This window comes from Equus caballus, chromosome 7 (assembly GCF_041296265.1).
Source record: "Equus caballus isolate H_3958 breed thoroughbred chromosome 7, TB-T2T, whole genome shotgun sequence".
Lineage (NCBI taxonomy): Eukaryota > Metazoa > Chordata > Mammalia > Perissodactyla > Equidae > Equus > Equus caballus.
The window spans coordinates 46,377,683-46,388,842 of NC_091690.1; positions in this window are offsets into that span (position 1 = coordinate 46,377,683).

The window sequence follows — 11,160 nt, forward strand, 5'->3', positions numbered from 1 at the left end:
TGGGCCTTTGGGGAGGAAAAAACAGCATTTCTGATCCCCCGAGGAAGACCATTTCTGAGACCCACTCACAGACTGTGTCCCCCACTTCCCCTCACTGGTGAAGGAACGCAGACCCTGCACTCCCAGTTCCCGTCACTAATGGGGCTGGCTGGGCAGGGTCACCTCCAGGGCTCAAGGGCTGTGGCTCTCAGTGGCAACAGCAGCACAGAGCACCTGGGGGCAGAAAGAGCCATGGCAGAAAGGAGAGTCAAGCTCTAAATCCCACCCCGTGTCCGCATGGCCACCGCCTCCCCACTCAGTGGCTCTGGTCTACAGCCCGCCACCTTCCAGCCGGGGCCGGGGGCCCCTCACACAAACTCCTGCATTGTGCATGTAGTCGTGGGCTCAGCCTCTCCCTCCATCTCCTGGGGCTCCCGAGGAATCAGTCACCGACAGCCACAGTCCTCGTGGAACCTCAGGTGCTACAGGTGAGGGCACAGAATATACACGCACAGCTGATGGCAGGGAGACAGCAACTCCAATGTCTCCCAAAGGAGGGGGCAAGTCTTAAAGGAGCAAGTCCTCAGGTCAGTGTGCCTTTGCCCAGACCCAGACCATGGCAGAAATCTGCTTTCTCTTCGATGGTTTCTCCCCAGGATTCTGCGTCTCCCTGCCCCAGGACATCAAGTGGAAAGGGGGTTTTAGAGTCAGACAGCCCAAGATTTGAGTCCCAGCGCCTCCCCTTCTGACTCGACTTTAGACGAGTTGCTCTACCTTTTGGAATCTCAGTGTGCACAACTGTAAAATGAGTATAATAAAAGTGAAAACAGACTGCCGTTATTAGACAAGGATGCTGCCGAGACTGAGATGTTAAATGAAAGTGCCAGCTAAAAGGAAAAGGAAAAACCAGTCCTTCCCCTTTTTCTCTACAACTGTTTCCTGACCAGAGACAAACCATGAGTCACACTCACGGACCGGCTGTCAAGGACTGTGTTGGCCAGGCTCTCCCAAGGACCAGGTCCCTTCCTTTTTCCTGGTTCCCACTCTGCGCAGGATGCTCCTGCCCTCCCCTGCGAGGCACCGCACGATGTCCCAGTGGGGGTTTCACAGCAAGGCTGCCTGAGTTCAGCCTCTGACTTGGACACTTCTTAACTGTGATGTCAGGCAAGCCTCAGTTTCCTGATCTGCAAAATGGGAATTTCAAGAGCCTCTACTCATAAGGTGAGTCCATGACAGTAGACGTAGAGAGGAGGACCTGGCACACAGTGAGTAAATGTTAGGCTTTTGTTATACCCTGTCTGAGTCCTTTTATTATCAAACACAACAGTGCAGCTCCTATAAATTATCCTCATTATTACTCTTCTCTTGTGGAACTTTACTATTTTATTCACAAAGTAGTATATATTCATTATTTTAAAATTAGGGAAAAAATGAGTAAATATGGAAGGAAATAACCTTAATCCCACATCTAAGATCCCTGAAACTCACAAACCTACTCAAGATTGATCATTCCTTAAAAATATTCCTAAGAGCCAGCAGGATGAGGATGTGGTGTCCAGGGTCAGAAGCAGAAGATGAATCCATTTTTTAATCTCATAACTTGGTGCTTGGTGGTGATCCGGGCACAGAGCTCATTGCCCTACATCTGTGGTGCGCACACACACTACTAAACATCTTGAGAGCATGGATCGACAGCAAATATTCATTTATAGGTTATATATTTGTAGTGTCAATCCATATATGGGAAATTAGTAATATCTCATTTATTAATTTTTAGATCAAAATAAATTTAAATAGAAGTTATAACAATTTCTTCCTGTACCCTCATGAGTTGACTTGCATGACCCCTGAGGTGGGAGCACCACACTTTGAAAGCCACTGCCCCAAACAGCTCCAAAACCTCTAAGCTGCCCCATTCTCAGTGATGCTTGCCTCCTGGTCATTGTGCTCTGCATCATCCCCTCTCACTGGAGTGGGCAGGACCCAGTGACTCACTTCCGACCAACAGAATATGGCAAAAAATGATGGGACGTCATCCCTGAGACCAGGTTACAAGAAGGTAGCCTCCATCCTCTTTGCTCCCTCGCCCACTCTGAGGGAAGTCAGCTTTCCCACAGAGAGGCCCGTGTGGCAAGAACTGGTGGGGAGTGACATCAGCGTCATGCTGGAGTGAGCTCACCCAGGACTCTCTCCCCTCCAACATACAACAAGAAGGAGCAACCATATTCCAACAGAAAATATCCTAATAGCACAGGACTCCTCGGAGACCCACAGCAGCCAAAGCACGGAGGGCAGAGAGGCTGGAGCCCCCCTCGGAGGAGCTGGAACGGGGTAAGAGAGAACTTTGCTCCCTCCCCTAGAGACTGGGATCACTGCCACAGGAAGCTCAGAGAGGGACGGAGTGGTAGAGGGGCCTCGCATCCTGGGATCACCCAGGACTCCCTTGTGGCCTTGAAGCCTAGAGGGAAGCCCTCTAATGGGGTGAAAGCTTTCACATGGGGTGACCTCACCAAGCCAAGATCCCAGGAGACCAGATAGTGAGAGCTGATTGGGAAACTGGGTCTGCATGCAGGAGAAAGCGCCCTTCCCCTGACCCGAACCCACTGGCCCATCTCTGCTGAAGGCGGAGGGCTCAGTTATGTGGCTCCTGACCCCCATCCAGTGGCGATAGGCTGTAACTGCAACTGAATAACATCACAATGGGGAAAACACGTAGTTTCAGCATCAAGAAGTTCATCAAATCTCCAGACCGGAGGGAAAACAATAAATACCCAGAATTCTGTCCTGAGGACTCAGAAATAAGTAAACTAAATGGCAATGAATTCAGAATAGCTATCATCAAAAAACTCAATGAGGTAACAGAGAATATAGAGAAACAATTCAACCAGTTCAGGAGCTACTTCACAAAAGAGATTGAAACTATAAAGAAGAATCAATCAAAATACTAGAGATGAAAGAGATAAAACAAAATACAGATTCCATGAATACTCGTGTGGACCCCATAGAGGAGCAAATCAGCATAATCGAAGATAGACATGTTGAATTGCTCCAGACAGAGGAGGAGAGAGAACTAAGACTAAAAATAAGTGAAGAAAGCTTTGGAGAAATATCCGACTCAGTCAGGAAATGCAGCATAAGAATATAGGTATCCAAGAAGGAGAATGGAGCAGAAAACATGCTCAAAGAAATAATAGCAGAGAACTTCCCAAATCTAGGGAATGAGAGGGAAATGTGTGTGAAGGAAGCTTCCAGATCTCCTAGATTTGTCAATGTAAAAAGACCTACTGCAAGGCATATAGTAGTAAAACTGGCAAAAATGAATGGCAAAGAAAGAATACTCAGGGCAGCAAGGCAGAAGAAAATAACCTAGAAAGGAACCCCCTATCAGACTTCCAGCAGATTTCTCTGCAGAAACCTTAGAAGCTAGGAGAGAATCGAATGACATATTCAAATCTTTAAAAGATAAAAATCTCCAGCCAAGAATACTCTATCCAGCAAAAATAGCCTTCAGATATGAGGGAGAAATTAATCTTCCCCAGACAAACAAAAGCTAAGGGACTTCATAGCCATGAGACCCCCCTCTACAAGAAATCCTCAAGAAGGCCCTCATACCTGAAAAAAGGGAGAAACGGGTCACAAAACACAGAGTAAAGAGACACATAGATAGAATCAGAATAGGATAGCAAATATTCAACTATAGCATTAGGATAAAGGGAAGGAAAACAACAAAAACAAAGATGATCTTGTCACTTTAACCACAAACTCACTACACAAGTTGGAATGAGATATGAGAATAATAACTTAGGAGGGGAGGAGGAAAGGGACAGAATCAGTTTAGACTAAGGAAATAAGAGGCCATCAGAAAATGGACAATGTTATGCACAAGATTCTGAATACAAACTTCAGGGTAGCCACTAAACAAAAAAGCAGAACAGAGACACAAAAAATAAATAAGGAAAAATCTAAGAAACCCAGCATAAGGAACTTCAGAAATCAATGGGTAGACCAAAACACATAGGATGAGAAACAAAGGAAATGCAGGAAAACCAGAAAACGAGCGACAGAATGACAGCATTAAACTCTCATACATCAATAATCACCCTCAATGTAAACGGATTGAACTCTCCAATAAAAAGACACAGAGTGGCAAGATGGATTAAAGAACAAGATGCAACAATTTTTGCTTCCAGGAAACACATCTCAGCTCCAATGACAAATACAGGCATGAGCCTGTGAGGGGTGGAAGACGATACTCCAAGCTAATGGCAAACAAAAGAAAGCAGGTGTCACAATACTCATATCAGACAAAGTAGACTTCAAGGTAAGGCAGGTAAAGAGAGACAAAGAGGGGCAGTACATAATGATCAAAGGGACACTCCATCAAGAAGAAATAACGCTTATAAACATCTATGGATCCAACACAGGAGCACCAAAGTTCATAAAGCAAGTATTAACAAACCTAAAAGAAGATATCAAAAATGACACAATAATAGTAGGGGACCTCAACACCCCACTCACATCATTGGATAGATCATCCAGACAGAAAATCAACAAGGAAACAGTGGAATTAACAAAAAGCTAAACCAGTTGGACTTAATAGCCACATATGGAACACTCCATCCAAAAACATCAGAATACATGTTCTTCTCAAATGTGCATGGAACATTCTCAAAGATAGACCATATGTTGGGAAACAAGGCAAGCCTCTATAAATTTTAAAAAATTGAAATAACAACAAGCATCTTCTCTGATCATAATGCTATAAAGCTAGAAATTAATTACAAGAAAAAAGCTGGGAAAGGGACAAAGATGTGGAGACTAAACAATACGCTATTGAACAAGCAATGGATCAGTGAAGAAATTAAAGAAGAAATCAAAATATATCTGGAGACAAATGAAAATGATAACATGCCATACCAACTTATGAGGGATACAGCAAAAGCTGTATTAAGAGGGAAATTCATCACAATACAAGCACATCTTAACAAACAAGAAAAATCCCAAATCAGCAATCTTAAACTACACCTAACTGAATTAGAGAAAGAAGAATAAACAAAGCCCAAAGTCAGCAAAAGGAGACAAATAATAAAAATCAGAGCAGAAATAAATGCTATTGAAACAAAAAAGGCAGTAGAAAGGATCAATGAAACAAAGAGCTGGTTCTTTGAGAAGATAAATAGAATTGACAAACCCCTAGCCAGACTTACAAAGAAAAAAAGGGAGAAAGCTCAAATAAACAAAATCAGAAATGAAAGAGGAGAAATAACAACAGACACTACAGAAATACAACAGATTATAAGAGAATACTATGAAAAACTATATGCTGACAAAATGGATAACCTAGAGGAAATGGATAAATTCTTATACTCTTACAACCTCCCTCCCAAAGCTTAGTCAAGAAGAACCAGGCAATCTGAACAGACCAATCACAAGGAAAGAGATTGAAACAGCAACCAAAAGCATCCCAAAGAATAAAACCCCAGGACCAGATGGCTTTCCTGGGAAATTCTACCAAACTTTCAGAGAGGATTTAACACCTATCCTTTTCAAGCTATTCCAAAAAATTTTAAAAAAAGAACTGACAGACACCTCCAGCCAACAGCCAGCAGGGAACTGAAGTCCACGCTGGTGTAAGAGCCTGACATTAAGCTTTTGACCCAAGGTATCCATTTTAAAAGACATGCATCTTGAATAAGCATATTGGCAGCCGTGTGGCACAGCCGCCAGCCAAACCACCAGACGAGGAATTAGGCTGCCCCCACCCATGAAGGCCCCTCTTTCAGAAAGCCCTGGGTGACCCAGATAACTGACCATTTGAGGGACCCCACTTCTCCCTTCCCACACTCTAATTCCCACTCTTATGCTTTAAATTAGCCAAAAAAGAGTGAACCCTGAAAACCCCAGACACCCCGGTCCTGGGCCCTAATCAAGGCAGCGCCCCAGTTCCGTGTGCACTCTCCGTCTACCCCAGAACTCACCGGGCAGCCTCGGGCGTGCCGTGCATCCTCCAGGACCTGTGAGTAATGAATCTTGTTCCTCAAAGTTCCCTGAGGGTTTCCTGCTGAAGTGTGTCCTGCAGTCACAATAAGAGACGCGAGGGGTGAACCAGTCACAACACTGGCACCATCCAGGGAGAGTGTGGGGCTGCCACAAGCAGTGTGGCCCAGGTGAGGGCCTCAGGGCTTCCCAGACAACAGAGTCACTTGCTGTCAACAGGCTGGACCGAGACAACGCCTGCCAGCGATCACGAGGGCGGGCCTGGAAGTGGATCCTCGCCAGTCAAGCCTTTAGATGAGACGGCAGCCCCGGCAGGTGGCTTGACTGAAGCCTGGTGAGGGACTCAGAGCAGGGGACACAGCTAAGCCACTCCCACACTCGTGGCACAGAGAAAGCCATATGATAAATAAGTGCCGTTTTAAGCTGCTGAGTTTGGGGGAAATTGGTAAGGCAGCCATTAATAACCAGTACACCCCGTACCAGAATTCTCCTTGGTGAGGCTCTAAATTACCCCCTCAGCCTCATCTTCCCCTCCCTACCAGACTGTGCTCCACTCACACCTGAGTGTGGGAAGGCCAGGACTTATTTCACACTGTTCCTGCCTCCAGGAGGCCCCAACCCCAGCTAAGAAACCATCCTTTCTAAGCCAGGCCTAAATGTCAGCTCTTCCACAAAGAAAACTCTTTGACAGATCTGAAAGCCCACTCTTCTCAGCCCTCCCCAGTCCCAGCCAGCAGGTGGTGCTGGAGCCGCCTGTGCAAGGGCCCTAAGGTCACCCAGTTGGGGTGGGTTCCCTGTGGGATAGAGAGAAAAGAAAAGATGAGTGAAGAGCGACAGTATGGCTAACTCAGTCTGTGCTTGCCCCGACTGCAGATCACCTGTGTAGTGGGTTGAGCAGTGTACGAATCTGCTGGGGCGGCCATAACAAAACACCACAGACTGTGTGGCTTTAACAACAGGAATCTCTTTTCTCACAGTTCTGGAGCGTGGAAGTCCAAGATCAACGTGCTGGCAGGGCTGGTTTCTGGCGAGAGCTTCTCCTTGGCTTGCAGGAGAAGCATAAAAAAATAGGATCCTCAAAAAATTCATGTCTGCCAAGAGCCTCAGAATGTGACCTTATTTGAAAACGTGTCTTTGCAAGTGTAATTAGTTAAGGATCTCAGGATGAGGCCAGCCCAGGTTGAGCAGGCGGCCCTAATCCAGGGACTGCCGTCCCTATGAGAGGAGAGGACAGCGTGAGACTCATGGAGGGGAAGATGGCCAAGGGAAGAGAGAGGCAGAACCTGGGGTGATGCGGCCACAGGCCAAGGGACATCTGGGGCCACTAAGGGTGGGAGCGGCGATGAGGGATTCTCCCCCAGAGCTCTCGGAGCCTTTGCACTCTGGCCTCCAGAGCTGCGAGAGAAGATGCCCCCATCGCTTCTGCTGTTCTAAGCCGCCAAGTTCGCCACGATTTGCTACATCAGCAACAGGAAACATATCCAACCTGTAACTTGGATTGGAATCCAGGACACAGGCTCTGGAGCCAGGCTCCCTGGTTGGGAATCCTGTTCCATCACTTACTATATGTGTGTCTTTAGAAACTTCCTGAGCCTTTCTGTGCCTCAGCTTCCTCATCCATAAAATTAGGACAATAACAGCAGCTCCCACCTGGGCCGTTGGGTGGGCTGGGGGGGGCACGCTCATACAGCAGAACCCTCATGTGGGCCGAGGGGGGCCGCTCATACACCAGGGCTGTCGTGTGGGCCAAGGGGTGCACGCTCATACAGCAGGGCCGTCGTGAGGGCCGAGGGGGGCACGCTCACACAGGGGGGCCGTCATGTGGGCCGAGGGGGGCACGCTCACACAGCGAGGCCATCGTGTGGGCTGAGGGGGGCACGCTCATACAGCAGGGCCATCGTGTGCTGAGTGGGGCACGGTCTTAATCTGCTCCATTGAGTGACTCTCGTGTGGTCTATCTCAGTAAGTGTTAACGACTCTTAGGAGGAGTATTCACACGCTAAGATTAGTATTATGGTTTGAAATCCGCTTCTTTTCAACTATGAATGAAATCTGTTATGACTGAATGTGTTTCCAATGATCTATTCCAAATTTTCTTTTGAGACTGAAATTCTAAACTCCTCAAGCAATTTCATTTCCCTTTTCTCATTAAGCTCTTTCCTAAAATGTGACCCCGAGCATAGGAAATAAATGAGTTCTGGCATAATATATGCTATGTGATTTTACGTATTGCTTGCATCATGGACTCCTGAGTGTACCCTCTGTAAACATCTCACTTTTTAGTTCTGCAAAGGCACTCGATTTGCCTCCATCCTGTTCCCATCTCCACAGTGTACGGGTCAATGCTTCACACACAGCAGCTGCACAGCAAACATGGCCACTACTCAGACTGCCTTCCCCATAGCAGGCCAATAATAACTGAGGCCACCTAAGGGACAAATGTTTCCTCACAATCAGGAAACAAATTAGAAAGCATTAATTGAACACCAGCTGTGTGCTAGCTACTCCGCCAGGCACCAGCGGAAAAGGAAGAATATAGAAACCCAGGTTGACATCTCAAGGAAGAGCTCCTCAATTTTACACTATTGTCTGTCGAATTACCCACAGCCCACAAAGAGCTGACAGACTCACCCCATCAGACCTTTCTTAACACATTTGGGAAGGGAGAGGCCATAGATTTATGGGGTTTGATCCTATGAGCAACAATTACATGGGTGAAAAAATGAAAAATTTCCATATAAGTTCCAAGTCTTTCCCTGGACCCAAGCAGCAGCCTCTTCTCTCTGAGATGCTGATAAAAATAAAGTCGTCTTTATTTTCCCCTTTATTTTAAGATAATGCAAAAACAAGTCAGGAAAAAAGCAAAAATAATAGAAAAGATTCTCAAACTGGATAAATACTTCCCACACCGTCGGGGGGCGGGGGGTCACCACCTTCAGTGAGGCGTGTGACGCGCACAGATCATGAATTCCCAGCCCAGTGAAGTCTTTTCACGTGTGTAAACCCACATAACCAAGAAATCAAGACATAAAACACTTCCAGGCCCTCAGAAAGTCCCCTCCATCTACCTAGTCGACAACCCCCCACGGTGGCCACTACCCCGACTTCTCCCACCATCGGTTAGTTTTTCCTGTTCTTCAACATTCCCAAATGTCTTGAAATGGGCCATACACAAAGTTATGATTCCACCTACCTGGGAGAAATGGTCAATAACTTCTCACAGTGCAGAGGCGATCAAGCTCAGCTGTGGAGAATTTCTGTCTTTGATGTTAAGTAAAAAATATTTCCTGTTCAAACAAAGCACATGAGAATTCTCACGTGCGGGCTCCCTCGGTAACTGACACAGGAAACAGCCAGCACAGATGCTTTCTCCCTCTCCTGTGATTAACACACCCCCAGTTCTGCTTTCACTCTTGGCCTCACCGGGGACGTACAGCCAGCCTACTGGGTGGTGGCTCAGGCTTCCTATTGACAAGGAAGCATGGGATGGGACTGTGCCCCCGAAAGGAAGCTTCATGACTAGCTCACCAAAGGGTTCCTACAACTCTCTAAATTGAACATCAATGAAGAAACTTGTCTCCTATCACAAAACTATTAACTGACAGGGCCAAGAATTAGCTTCTGGGCTCTCTACTGGAAAAGCCTGTGCTCCTTCTACTAAATCACTCTCTTGTTTAATTAGTATAACCAGAGCAGATGCAAAGAAAAGCAGAAAATGAAACACAAAACAACTTGGGTAGAGAGCCTAGCTGGGTGCCCAGTGTTGCTGGGCAGAGAAGATGGTCATCCAGGATCTGGTGTTTGGGAAATCGGGACAAGAGGAGTCAAAAGGTGGAGAGGAAAAAATATAAATGTGAAGTGGTCATGTGACCAAAGGACACTGAGAGAGCAGGAAGCAAAGCCTGGAGCAGACTGAGCCTGCAACCCACGTTCTTCCAGGGAAGGGCATGGTCTTCCTCAGGCCTCCCTTGTGGGAAACGCAGGACTCCCAATCGGAGCATGAAAGTCCATGAGGAGCACGTCTGCCGCCTGCAGTCCTGCCTCCACCGCCCTCTGCCGCCCGCTTCAGGGGATCCGCGCCAGGGCCCGGCGCTTCACCAAAGGAAGATGCTCTCAGCCGGCAACATCTCATCTAACAACGTGGCCCACCAGCGGCTTTTTCTGACAGAAGAGTCACTGCAAAAAGAAAAAGGAATCCACACAATAGAGCAAAGGGGGCCTCCAGCGTTCCCTGAAGCCCTGCTCCCCTCGCCTGCCCCTCCAGAGTGCCCACCGTCTCCAGCCCAGGTTCCAGAATCCCCCTTCTCGGGAAGGGTGTCCTGTGAAGGTGTGGCGGGTGGGTCAGCCCTCTCCGGGAATCGTTGATCCTCACACACTCCTTCTGTCCTGTCGAGTCTGAGCACAGCCTCAGACGCATGTGGACGCCCAGGAACCGCCCCTGACGACGTTCCCGTGAGGGCCACGCACTGCGCGCTCCTCCCTCTGTGGACCGCAAGGCGGCACGCATTTCAAGGCCGTGGCTTCGACTCGTGCTGGGAGGGCCCGCCCGCAGGACCTGCAGCCTCGCGGCTCAGAGGCCGCACGCTCCTCCTGGGGACACGTGCCCGGTAGGAATGCGGGGCCGCGCGCTCCTCCTGGGGCATGTGCCAGGCAGGAAGGCGGGGCCGCGCCCTCCTCCCGGAGACACTTGCTCCATAGGAAGGCGTCTAAACTGGACACGCGCGCTGAAAGCGTATTTTCTGCCCAGCTCTAAGTTAGGCTTAAAGGAAGGGGCTCTGCGTGGTCTCTCATCTCAGGAGCTTACAGAAAAGAGAAGATAAAACCCAATAAGCGATTCCCAAAAGCAGTGTGATTTAGGGAGTAAAGAACCCCGTCTCTGGCTTCTGCCTTGGACGTAGAGACCTGGTAGGGCTCACATCCAGGAAAGGCTGAATAACTGACAAAAACGTCATTTTCTTGAAGCCATCAGAAAGCCGAGGTCACAGGCACCCGAGAGCCTGAAACCTGGGAAGAGACGCACAGGAGCACAGGCTGCCCTGCGGGGCGCGAGGTTTCTGCTGAAATGCTCACCCGGGTGCCGAAGGCCGCGTTGGGCTGGTGGAGGGGAGGCGACCCGGGAGCCGCGGCAGAGGACTCTTCACGGACCACCAGAGGCGCCCATGGGGAAGGCGGGGGCAGAGGCGG